Source organism: Hesperophylax consimilis, chromosome 31 (assembly GCF_061612785.1).
Source record: "Hesperophylax consimilis isolate HC1 chromosome 31, BYU_Hcon_1.0, whole genome shotgun sequence".
NCBI lineage: Eukaryota > Metazoa > Arthropoda > Insecta > Trichoptera > Limnephilidae > Hesperophylax > Hesperophylax consimilis.
Window position 1 is genome coordinate 10,439,750 of NC_142866.1, and position 12,803 is coordinate 10,452,552.

Genomic DNA, 12,803 nt, shown 5'->3' on the forward strand with positions numbered 1-12,803 from the left:
AATAAAGAATTTGATGATTTCCTGAATAGTGCCGGTGTGATTCATCAGAAAAGCAACCCTTACACCCCACAACAGAATGGATTGTGTGAACGATTTAATCGCACAATAGTTGAAAAAGCAAGATGTCTACTTTTTGATGCAAACTTAGGCAAAGAGTTCTGGGGTGAGGCCACCAATACGGCAGTGTACCTGCAGAATCGGATTGTGGCAGCGGCATTGGAAAATAAAACTCCATATGAGTTGTGGACTGGCTCCAAACCGGATATAAGTCATATCAGAGTTTTCGGTAGCACTGTGATAGTCCATGTAGCTAAAGAAAAGCAAAAGAAGTGGGATAAGAAAACAACCAAATGTATTCTCATAGGATATCCAGATAATATAAAAGGATATAGGGTCTTCAATCCAGAAACAAGGAATGTAACGACTAGTAGAGATGTGATCATCATTGAGAAGGAATCAAAATCTGAAAATTTAATGGAAGTGCAAGGTCAGAATATTGATTCAGTGGGGGATAGTAAGGAACTTGATGATACAGAACAATGTGAAATTGAACCTGTGCCTAGTCAAGAACACTCAAGTTTCATGGACAGTTTTATAGATAATGATGAAACATATGTTCCCAGTGATTATGAAGATGCAGACAGTGAGAAAGAAAGCCCGCAGTGCCGACCTAACCGGGAGAGGAAGATTCCAGAGAGGTATGGGTTATCAAATCTGTGCGTTGACAGTGAAACATATGATAATGCGGCTGGTTTGTCTCTGCATGACGCTTTAAATGGACCAGAAAAAAGAACAGTGGGAGTTGGCTATAACAGAAGAGTTGCAGTGTTTCAAAGACAATGATGCGTGGGAGTTAAGTGATGCTCCAAAAGATGGAAGAGTTGTACAGTGCAAGTGGGTGCTTCGTAAAAAGTATGATAGTGAAAATAAAGTCCGCTTTCGTGCACGTTTAGTGGCAAAAGGTTTTTCACAAGTTGAAGGTGTGGACTTTACAGAAACATTTTCTCCTGTAGTGAGACATACTACATTAAGATTACTTTTTGCATTGTCAGTACAACTAAATTTGAAAACAACACATCTTGATGTAACAACGGCTTTCTTGAATGGTACACTTGAGGAAACTGTTTACATGCAAATACCAAAAAGTTTTTCTGAAAAAACACAAAATGGTCAAGTACTTAAATTAAAAAAGGCCATTTACGGGCTTAAACAATCCTCAAGAGCTTGGTATAAAAAAGTAGATGAATGTTTGTTAAGCATAGGTTATATTAGATCTAAAATAGAACCATGTATGTATACAAAAATGAAAGATCAGTTTAAAACTATTGTCGCATTGTTTGTAGATGATTTTTTTTGTTTTTTCAAATGATACTAATGAAACTAAGCATTTAAAGGATGTCTTAACAAGTCATTTCAAAATAAAAGATTTAGAAGAAATAAAGAAATGTCTGGGTGTTAACATAACTGTTAACAAATCTAAGCAAACAGCGTTTCATTACATTTTTAAATTAATTTAGTAACCTGTAATTCATTATCGAACATGTATGAGGTTTTTTAAGTAATTATTTTTAAAATATGTAAAAGATGGCGTGCAAATCTCAATTAGTTTAATATATCTATTTTAGGTGTCGTTAGCGGTTTTATCGCTAGAGCTGTAGTTGGAGACTTTCAACCGGATCCTGATTTTCAATGTTATCTGAAATGTCTAATGGTGGAGGCTGACTTTGTAAGTTACAAATATTAAAGCTTAAAATATTGTTATAATACATGTAGAACAAAGCCTTATAAGGTTAAACTTAAACACATTTAAAACTTCAGAAATTTCTCGCAATGCTAGAACAAGACACGCACACCAACTATTAAGACCAAAAACTAACACATCCTTCGGACAAAAACACTACAGATTCTAGGCTATAAAACTATACAATTCACTTCCAACACAATATAAAACATCTAATCTTACAGAATACAAAAAACTCATATGAAACTGGCCACAATCATTTTAAATATTTAATTTTGTTATATTTCATTTTTTTGTTGTTAAAACTATGTAAAAATCGATATTATATTTTAATTTTAATTTTTTCTCTGAGTAACTAATCTCCAATGTATTGTTTACTATTATATAACATTACAATTGAAAAAAGTCCTCCACAACACAGGTGAACTCCTAGCGTGGAGGACAATATACTATACTTTTATAAAACTAATTTATTTAAGAATAAATAAAAAAGTACAAACATTTGCAAAACATAACTTCTGGTTGATTTTTTTGGCACATACCTGTTTTAAAAAAAAATATTGACATGCATTGAAATCAATAATAAATCACTAATAAACTACATATGTCTAGAATCTAGTTTAAAAAATTTAAAAAATCGATACGACCTTAATCGATTGAACATTTTTTAATGATTTCAGATGACTGAAGAAGGCATCGATGGGCAGAAAATCGTCGACGCATTTCCCGACCATCCAGAGTTTGCGTCGGTTATCGATATCTGTGGAACTAAATGTAAGTTTTAAAAAATGAGAATGCTGTGTGGAGGGTATTTTTAAGGAGAGGAAGTAAAAACGTATTAGGTTGGAAAGGAATCTTGGGCTAATGTGGGCAGGAGTAACGAAAGAATAAATCGAGTGAGTCTTGTTGGAGAGATCGAACGGCTCCATTAAGGCGATGCCATACGTAGTAATGCAAAATCATGTATTTTTGGTTTGAAAATTTTGTCGCCTAGAAATGTTTCAGATGCTTTAATTAAATACTGCGAGTAGAATACATCTTGGCCTTTGAAAAAATCGAGTATTTTTTCTTTTTAAGTCTTTTTATAAGCCCAGAAAAAAATAATGTAAAGGCCTATGAAAACTGCTTTAAAGTTCAAAATTTCCTACTTACGAAACCATTTTCGGTCATGATTTTATTGTATATTGTGGCAAATTAATTTATTTATAAAATGATCGAAAAAATTAAATATTTATGCCTGAACATCCACAAAATAAAATAAAAAGCACTTTTTGAATATGTTTTCTTCTTGCATAAATCAAAACAGGCGGATGGTGTTAAGCGGGAATTTAAACCTTATACGTAAGGGTTGTTATTGATAGCGGCTCAATTTAAAATATTACACAACGTAGTGCATCGCCGACTTCTCCCGATCCGTCCCGCCATAGGTAAATAGATGCAAAGACCTGAATAAAACTTACCCCATAAACCTGCCAAGTAACCAAACGTAGCAAGCCTCTTGGGGTAACCATGGATGAGATGTTGATTATCATAAACATATTACATAAGAATACATTAAAGCAATATAATGTACAGGGCGTTAAGGGACGTATTTGACTTTTTTTATTTTAAAATCTGGTGACTATTATGATAGGATATTGGACAGTTAAGATCGGGGTAAGAGGTTGGTCGGTTACTAGACTGAGTGACCAGTGATGACTGTTTGTTTGGTTTTGAAGAAAAAAATTGAACAAGTACGTCCCTTAACACCCTGTATAATAGGCGCATCATAAAAAACAAACACAATGTTTTTACTTATTTTTGGGGGTTACCTTATTAGAAAATATCTGTATTGAAAATTTCAATTGTAATGTATTTCTTTCAGGGGGAAATAATTTGTGTGAAACTGCGTACAATACACAGATATGCTATCAAGAGAACAATGTGGAGGTAATTAGTTATTTCAATTAAAAACCTAGTTTTATTTAGGTTTTGACGTATGAGCTTGAAACATGTTTCAATTAACCATAAAAACCTATTTACAGAGATACTACCTCTTTTAAGGTGACGCTGTTGCAGTGATAATTGACTCCTTGAGGTTTGAACACAAAACAATCAGCAATTACCTACAATATATAACACGATGTCAAAAAAGACTTAAGAATCAGCGATATCAAAATCACGTCACGTTCACACCGCAACACAATCAAAATAATAAAATAATAATAATTAATTAACTTGTATAGCTCCGTTTTTGTGAAAAATAACCTCAAGAGCGCTTATTAATACTGAGATTTGATTGAGATTTTGCATCGAAATAAAGTGATGTAAACTAAGTTATTTGTGTTTTAATAAAAAATAAATAATGCCATCACAAAGTGAAAAGCAGTTAGAAGAAGTTTTTTTCGAAAAATTATTAATACTGATTCTGTTGATCAATAATAAACATGTACTAGACATAATAATTTAATGGAACATACATTTTACACGAAGTTAAATTTTCTATTAAAATTGTGTAGAACCCACGCAGTAGAATAGTATTATGATAACCTAAATTAAGATTTTTATTGAAGAATGTTATTATAGCCTTCTTGTTACTATATGCAATATTATCCATATTATTCCCTTTGTCAAATAATACGCACCCGCATTCTTCAACATAAAGTCTTAATAAAGATCCACTAATAAATTTAGGTTTATTATTCTACAAACCCCTTTCCACCAGGAATAAATAAATGATTTTGATTGCTTTGATTGGATTTAATTATTTATTTAATCATTGAAGACAATATTAACCAATCTAAAATAAAAAAGAGAGAAAAATATGAATCGCACCTGGTAGTTAATCCTAGGACCTCTGCCTTGCCGGGGCATTACTCTGACTACTGAGCTAATTCAATCATATCAACATCCGTCAAATTTTAATCATACTTCTACTAAGAACTCAACATTATTTAAATTTACTTGCTATCTTTATGCATGATTCAAGATTCTACCCGAATTAAATTACAGATAGTGTCTTGGATAAATAAATCCATTTTTATTTTATCTATTGATTTTTTACTCGTTGCGGTTGAATATTCAATGTTTTATAGTGGGATAACGTCTATAAAAAAATAGGGGATTAACTAATAACCAATTTTTAATTTTAGATGATAAAAAATCAATAATGTATTGCAAATGGTTGTTTATCTGTGTAATCTTTTGAAGAAGTTTGTTAGTAAGGGGTTGCAGTTTGAATTCATAATATGTAGTGCTCTATACAGTAGGAAAGTTATTGCTTTACACAGTAGGGCTACGGAGCCGAAAAGTTACTTTATAGTTAGGCGTAGGTAAAACTAAAAAATATTGAAATATTGAATATACATAAAGTTGTATTATATTTATTCAGATGAAGTCAATACGTTACCACGATATTGTAGTTAAACACTACCCAGGAAGTCATATTATGTATATTTGTATAAAGTCAGCAGGTTATCACGACCTTGTAGTGATACACTATCCAATAAGTTGTATTATATGTATTCTGATAAATTCAATACATTGTAGTTAAACACTTCCCGAGTCATAAATGTGTTTAAACTACTCAATGAGTCGTATTATGTATATTTGTATAAAGTTACTACGTTACTACGATATTGTAGTTAAACACTACCCAGTATGTCGTATTACATATATTCGCATAAAGTCAATACGTTACCACAAGAGTGTAGTTACACTACCTAGTATGTCGTATTACATGTATTCGCATAAAGGCAATACGTTACCACGAGAGTGTAGTTAAACACTACCTAGTATGTCGTATTACATGTATTCGTATAAAGTAAATACGTTACCACGAGAGTGTGGTTAAACACTACCCAGTAAGTCGTATTATGTATATTTGTATAAAGTCAGTACGTTACCACGACATTGTAGTTAAACACTATCCAATAAGTCATATTATATGTATTCGGATAAATTCAATGCATTGTAGTTAAAAACTTATCGAGTCATAAATTTGTTTAAATTACCCAATAAGTCGTATTATGTAAATTTGTATAAAGTCAGTACGTTACCACGACATTGTAGTTAAACACTATCCAATAAATCGTACTAAATTCAATAAATTGTAGTTAAACACTTTCCGAGTCATAAATTTGTTTGAACTACCCAATGAGTCGTATTATGTATATTTGTATAAAGTAAATACGTTACCACGAAATTGTAGTTAAACACTACCCAATAAGCCGTGTTATATGTATTTGATTCATAAATCATTAAACGAAATGTTATCCTCAATTTAACAAGGCCGGGAATACTTCAAAGCTATCAACATTGATGACTGTGTTAGAATCTATCATTCGAATTAACGTATGAAAGAGACGGCTTGAGAGAGCGAGAAGAAAATACCATAAAATAGTTTGAATGGTTGTTCAACGTCTCTTCTTTATCACCTGTTATTCGAATTGATACATTATGTTAGTTAGTCAATGGACTATTCCTAATCCATAAATAAATAATGTTTTATTTAATTTATTATTTTTAATGTTTAATTCAGCGGAATAGAGCAAAGGATACAGCTGTGCAACGAATGCTTTGTTTGCCATAAAACATGAAAATAATGCAAGATTAATATAAAAAGAAGGTAAATACATAAATTTTAGGTATAATACAAAATTACACGATAATATAACATCATAATAAAAAAAGAAATTACACGTACGTGTACATTAAGCATTGCTGTGGTTTGAGGAAAACTCTCCAACTATGGTGTAAGGCGCGATGAGCCACCGGACTACAGGCTGGAGAGAGTGTTCTCCAGAAGTGTGACTTTGGCTAAAATCTCCGAGACGCTGCTTCGCCAGGGGAGGCCAAACAGTGCCACATGATTTTGTACATATGTATATGGAAGAACAAATAAATTAATGTTTGTTTGTTTGTCCCCTATAAACTCTAAAACCACTGGACTTATTAGTATAAGGAGTGTTTAGAGAGTGGTTTGGATGGTTGAAGAAGTTGGGGATATCCGATGAAGACATAACGAATTATCTCTGCACTCGAATGACAGATGTAGTAGTAAAAAGTCGATATAATATTATAATATTTATTCCACGTTAAAATTTTTTTTCATTAAAAAAGTTTTCATAGAATTAACAACCTCAAAACTTTATTCCAAACCATTCATAATCCCGAGCAATGCCGGGCGCAAGTCAGCTATTAGAGTTATAAAGACGAAATGGACAACACATTAATATCATATAATTTATTTTATTTGCCACTTGTGGAAACTGCTCGACTCTGTCCCGCTTGTATTTTGTATTTGTATTTACAAATTATTATAAGCATTAATTGCTGGCATACAAATTTAAAATATCTCCCGATTAAAAATAAATGCCGCTGACGAAATAATAATATTTGACAAAATATTCAAGTCAAAATATTTCAGCAACAAATGTAGATATAATATATCTCGACGCCATCTAGTGGGAAATTCAGCACTAACAAAGCCTTTCCTACAAAAATAAATTTAGTTGATTACAGGTGAAAAATACAACAAACAGTAATTGTCAATTGAAGTTTTTTATTTTTTTATTTATTATAAATTTTTAAAGATACAAGTTTTATGCAGTCCCACAAAGCTGTCACACATGACGGCTTGTCTGTAGGTTCTACAAATAATATATATAAACATTTTTAATTTTTAATACATGTATGACACAAAATTATACAATAAACAATATCATAAAATAATATATATCAAAGTACCTACCTATCTACAAATTATTTAGGCAGGTACGTTGAGATGTTCAGGAATACATCAATAATAAAGTTCAGAGATACATTGATACATTGATTCGTCGCTTATTAGCCAACGCTTAGTGTTTTTGGGGCAGGGTCTCTCATTATTCTGAGGTTTAAAAGAATTATTAAATTTATTGAAAATCTCTGGTATTAAATATTTAAGCGTTCGGCTTCCATACTTATTTGTTACTCTTGGAATAATGAGGCCCTTATTTTCAGTGAATCTTGTTGTGTGATTATGCACCGGTTGCTTTTTATATTTGCTATCTCCCTCATTATCCATTATAATAATGTACCAAAGAAGACCCTTTATTGGAAGTAGGCCCTCAGAACCATACAGTAGTTTTAGATTACTTCTTTGTCTGTAGATATTCGGTAGTACAATTTTTTTTATTATAGCAATTTGTAAGTTTTGTATATATTTAATATAAATATTGCTTGAGTGCCCCCAAGTTCGTATGCCATATCTGAGTATGGATTCGACCATAGAAAAATAAATTATTTTAAGAGTACAATGAGGCAAAACAAATTTCAGTTTATAAAAATTACTTGCAAAAGATCGGAGCTGGTTACAGATTTTAGCCACTTGTTTATCCCATTTAAATTTATTGTCTATTATTAGTCCCAGATAAGTATATTCGTTAGTAAAGTCAATTATTTCACAGTGGCAAAAATTTTCAATTTTTTACAAGTACTTGTAAAAATTGAATTATTTGGCGGGTTGGGAATAAGCCGACGTAGCTCAGTGGTCCAAAGCACCAGATTGGACATCAGAAAGTGAGGGTTCATTCCCCGTCGGCGGTATTTATTTTTACTCGGGAGATATTTTCAATCTGTATGCAAATTTCAGACGAGTAATTAAGGATTATAATATTTTTTAACCTTTGTGCTATGCATAAAAACCTTGTCTTATAAACATTAGTTTATCATTAAAAAATAATAACAATATTTACGTTGTGTTCGTACAATCAGAAGTCTGCTTTGGTAATAAAAATATATATTTAATTTTTTTGGTGACAGACATGCTTGTTTGTTTGAACAAGTTCCCAGAATTATTACCCAAGCTTCACAAAATTTATATATAGTATTTATAGTACACACCTACCACCTCAAGCGTGAGTCTTACTTTTAATACGAGTATCTATGATTTATAACTATTACTAATGAAATCTATAACTTATTTTACATCCACTACATTTAATTTCTTTTGAGCAGGGCTTGCAAAATATATTTTTGGCACTTTTTAAAGTGAAATTATTTGCCTTTAAATATATATTTAAATCTATTTATTTATTTAGCGAGTGAGATCATATTTGTGATGCAATTTCGAATTGATCGTATTCTCAATTTAAAACATGAGATTGACAAATATGAAGTTTATTAACTAGATCCAAATGGTCAAGTGGTTAAGACGCTGTCCCAGTAAGACAAAAGATCCTGGGCTCGATTCCTAGTTGTAACTGTTATCTTTTTTTTATTTTCTGTGTCTTGTTCTGTTTCGTTTAGTTTTGTTGGTATAATCTTATTCTTCAATAATGTATTATATTGATGGATATAACCTTTAAAAGCTAAAGAAAAGTTGTGTAGTGTAAATAAAATTTTCATTTAGACATAAAGTCAATAGTTATATCATACAAATAAAAATCAGATAAGTTTATCCGATACACAATCTAGGTTACAAACCAATCCAATAGTTTATCCGATACACAATCTAGGTTACAAACCAATTCAATAGTTTATCCGATACACAATCTAGGTTACAAACCAATCCAATAGTTTATCCGATAAACAATCCAATTCCATAGAAAGTTGTGATCATTCAAAAAGGTAGCTGTCAAAAATAGTTGCAATATAATATTCTTAATTCTGAATTTTCTGTGTTTTGTTCTGTTTATTGCAAAAATAAGATATGTTAGAAAAATATTTATTTTGATGTGTATTCTGCAGATATATATTCTACACTCTAATCTACCTACAGTCATTCCTCAATTTTCTTAATTCATATAAAATATTATACTTATTAAAATATTATATCAATGTTTAATTATTTATTAACTTATTGTTTGTCATATAAAATATAAACAAAATTCAATTGTATAATTTACTAACTATTATTATGCATATTATAAAAATCTTCTATCTGTAAACTTCACCCGCCAATACACAGGGGCATCCCTACATCCCTATATCCCCACATCCCTATATCCCCACATCCCTAGATCCCTAGATCCCTACTTCCCTACATTCCCACATTCCTACATCCCTACATCCCTACATCCCTCCATCTCTACATACCTTCATCCCTAGATACCTACGTTCCTACACCCCTACGTCCCTACATTCATACATCCCTACATCCCTACGTCCCTCCATCTCTACATATCTTCGTCCCTCCATCTCTACGTCCCTAAATCCATACATCTCTACATTCCTACCTCCCTACATCTCTACTTCTTTACTTCCCTAAATCCCTACATCCCTCCATCTCTACATACCTTAATCCCTACATCCCTACGTTCCTACATTCATACATCCCTACATCCCTACGTCCCTACGTCTATTCATACATTCCTACATTCCTAGATCCCTACATCCCTACATCTTTACATCTCTACATCCCTAAATCCCTACTTCCCTACATTCCCACATTCCTACATCCCTACATCCCTACATCCCTCCATCTCTACATACCTTCATCCCTAGATCCCTAGATCCCTACGTTCCTACACCCTTACGTCCCTACATTCATACATCTTTACATCCCTACGTCCCTCCATCTCTACATACCTTCGTCCCTCCATCTCCACGTCCCTAAATCCATAGATCTCTACATTCCTACCTCCCTACATTTCTACTTCTTTACTTCCCTAAATCCCTACATCCCTCCATCTCTACATACCTGAATCCCTACATCCCTACGTCCCTACATTCATACATCCCTACGTCCCTACATCCCTACGTCCATTCATACATTCCTACATTCCTAGATCCCTACATCCCTACATCTTTACATCTCTACATCCCTAAATCCCTATACCCCTACATCCATACAACCCTACATCCATTCAACCTTACATCCATACATCCCTACATCCCTACGTCCCTCCATCTCTACATACCTTCGTCCCTCCATCTCTACGTCCCTTAATCCATACATCTCTACATTCCTACCTCCCTACATCTCTACGTCTTTACATCCCTAAATCCCTACATCCCTCCATCTCTACATACCTTAATCCTTACATCCCTACGTCCCTACATTCATACATCCCTACATCCCTACGTCCCTACATCCCTACGTCCATTCATACATTCCTACATTCCTAGATCCCTACATCCCTACATCTTTACATCTCTACATCCCTAAATCCCTACATCCCTACATCCATACAACCCTACATCCATTCAACCCTACATCCATTCAACCCTACATCCCTAAGTCCCTAGCACGGCGCGGGCGGTTCAAATAACACTAAACAAACTTATCCAATTATTATCAATATTATGGCGGTTAAAATAACACTAAACAAATGCATCCGACTTTTTTTAGAAAAAAAAATCATTTAGGATTAGAGACACTGAAACTTTTATTGGCTTCTCATCGGGTTCATGCAATTTGACATTTCATTCATATTTTACGGACATTTTAAAATCTGCAATTATTATATTTTGGACAAACGAGAAAAATATAAATTCGCTTTAGATCACCTTGGAAATTAGAAGTATAAACAGGTTATTGAGCCGATCATATCCGCTGTGCGCATTCCGCGGATATTTGGACAAATTCTGAGAAACGTACCGAGGAATAAATCGCAATGATCATCCGGTGATCGGCCGTAGACAAAGTAGGGGAGAACTCCCACTCACGATTTATGATTATTACATCTACATACAGCATTTGGCGAAAACAACCGACATTTTGTTTTGGCGCATGACTCATTATCTGTTGCTCGTGTACGCTCAGTTCGGCAGGTGATCGAAGACAGCTCTGCGGTATCTGCCTATCTGAGATTATTATTTTCTTTGTTCTCAGTCTAAAAAACTTGCAGGTGTATCTACACTAAATTGATTTTTTAGATATACTTTGTTATCTCGGCTGTTTAATGTTGTTTTGTTCTAGTTCGTTTTTTGTTCCGTGTTCGAAACTTTTTAGGAGTTAAAAATTACATACATTATCCATGATATATTTCATCTACTTTTGTTCTTTTCCTGTGAGGAGGTTAACTATCGCCAGAACAACGAGCACTAATATTGATTATTTCTGATTTATTAAAATTCTATTCAAATTATACGTAATCCTGTTAAGAACTGGATTGCAGGTACTTAAGGAATGAATTGATCAGTTTCCTAATAAACTTTCAGTAAAATACGAACGTGATCACAATGTCGGAACACGTGTTCATAAAATAATAGTATTTTCGCATTTCGTCATTCTATATTATCAAGGCTAATGCAGCTGCGTGAACACGTGTTCCAATATATTAGGAATTTACTAAAATTTTATCATGAAACGGCCTGCAATCCTGTGTTTAGTAGGAATACTAATAATTAGAAGAGATTTTTAATAAATAAGCTATACTAATTTATCTCCGTGCACTCTACAGGCTGCAGTGCAGATCAACTCTGTGGAAATTTGTACTAATAATTAATTGATAGTTGTTAATTATTAATTGGTATAGTTTAGTAGCAATATTTCATTTTTTAAGCTCCAGATTCGACAGTACCCTTAACCACCATAAGATTCTCTAGGATGGTCAAATAGCTAAGTAATTACACATGACATATTATTTCTATTTTTGATACTGATCATTCGTGTGGAATTCCATTATAATTGACTGAGTCTAGCAAGGTCCTGTTTCAACTTGACCACTCTGCATTCGTTTGAACCTGTTCTTTAAATTTGTTTGCGTTTTCCGGGTTCGCTCAATCCTGTTAAGGTGGTAGCCGTGCTTGATAGTGAATTTTTATGCCCTCTGGCGTACGAGCTGGCGATTCGGAAAAAAACACTACGCGAAGTCTATTGTTCACAAAACTAATAGAGATTTATTAAATCAATTTAAACCTGTTATTGATGTAAACGTTGATGCTTATTTCGGAGTTGCCCAGCTGTAGTAGCCTGTTTGTATTCCACAGAGTCGTTAAATTATTACTACGTCAGAGTTACTAACTTAATTGCTAGCGCTGCCATCGTCGGCACTATAAAATTCCATGTACTGACTAGGAACACAAGACAAAATGTAACATTCTTATGAAATACCTACCCAACTAACTATCAGACACAATCTGTTTATTCATAGAT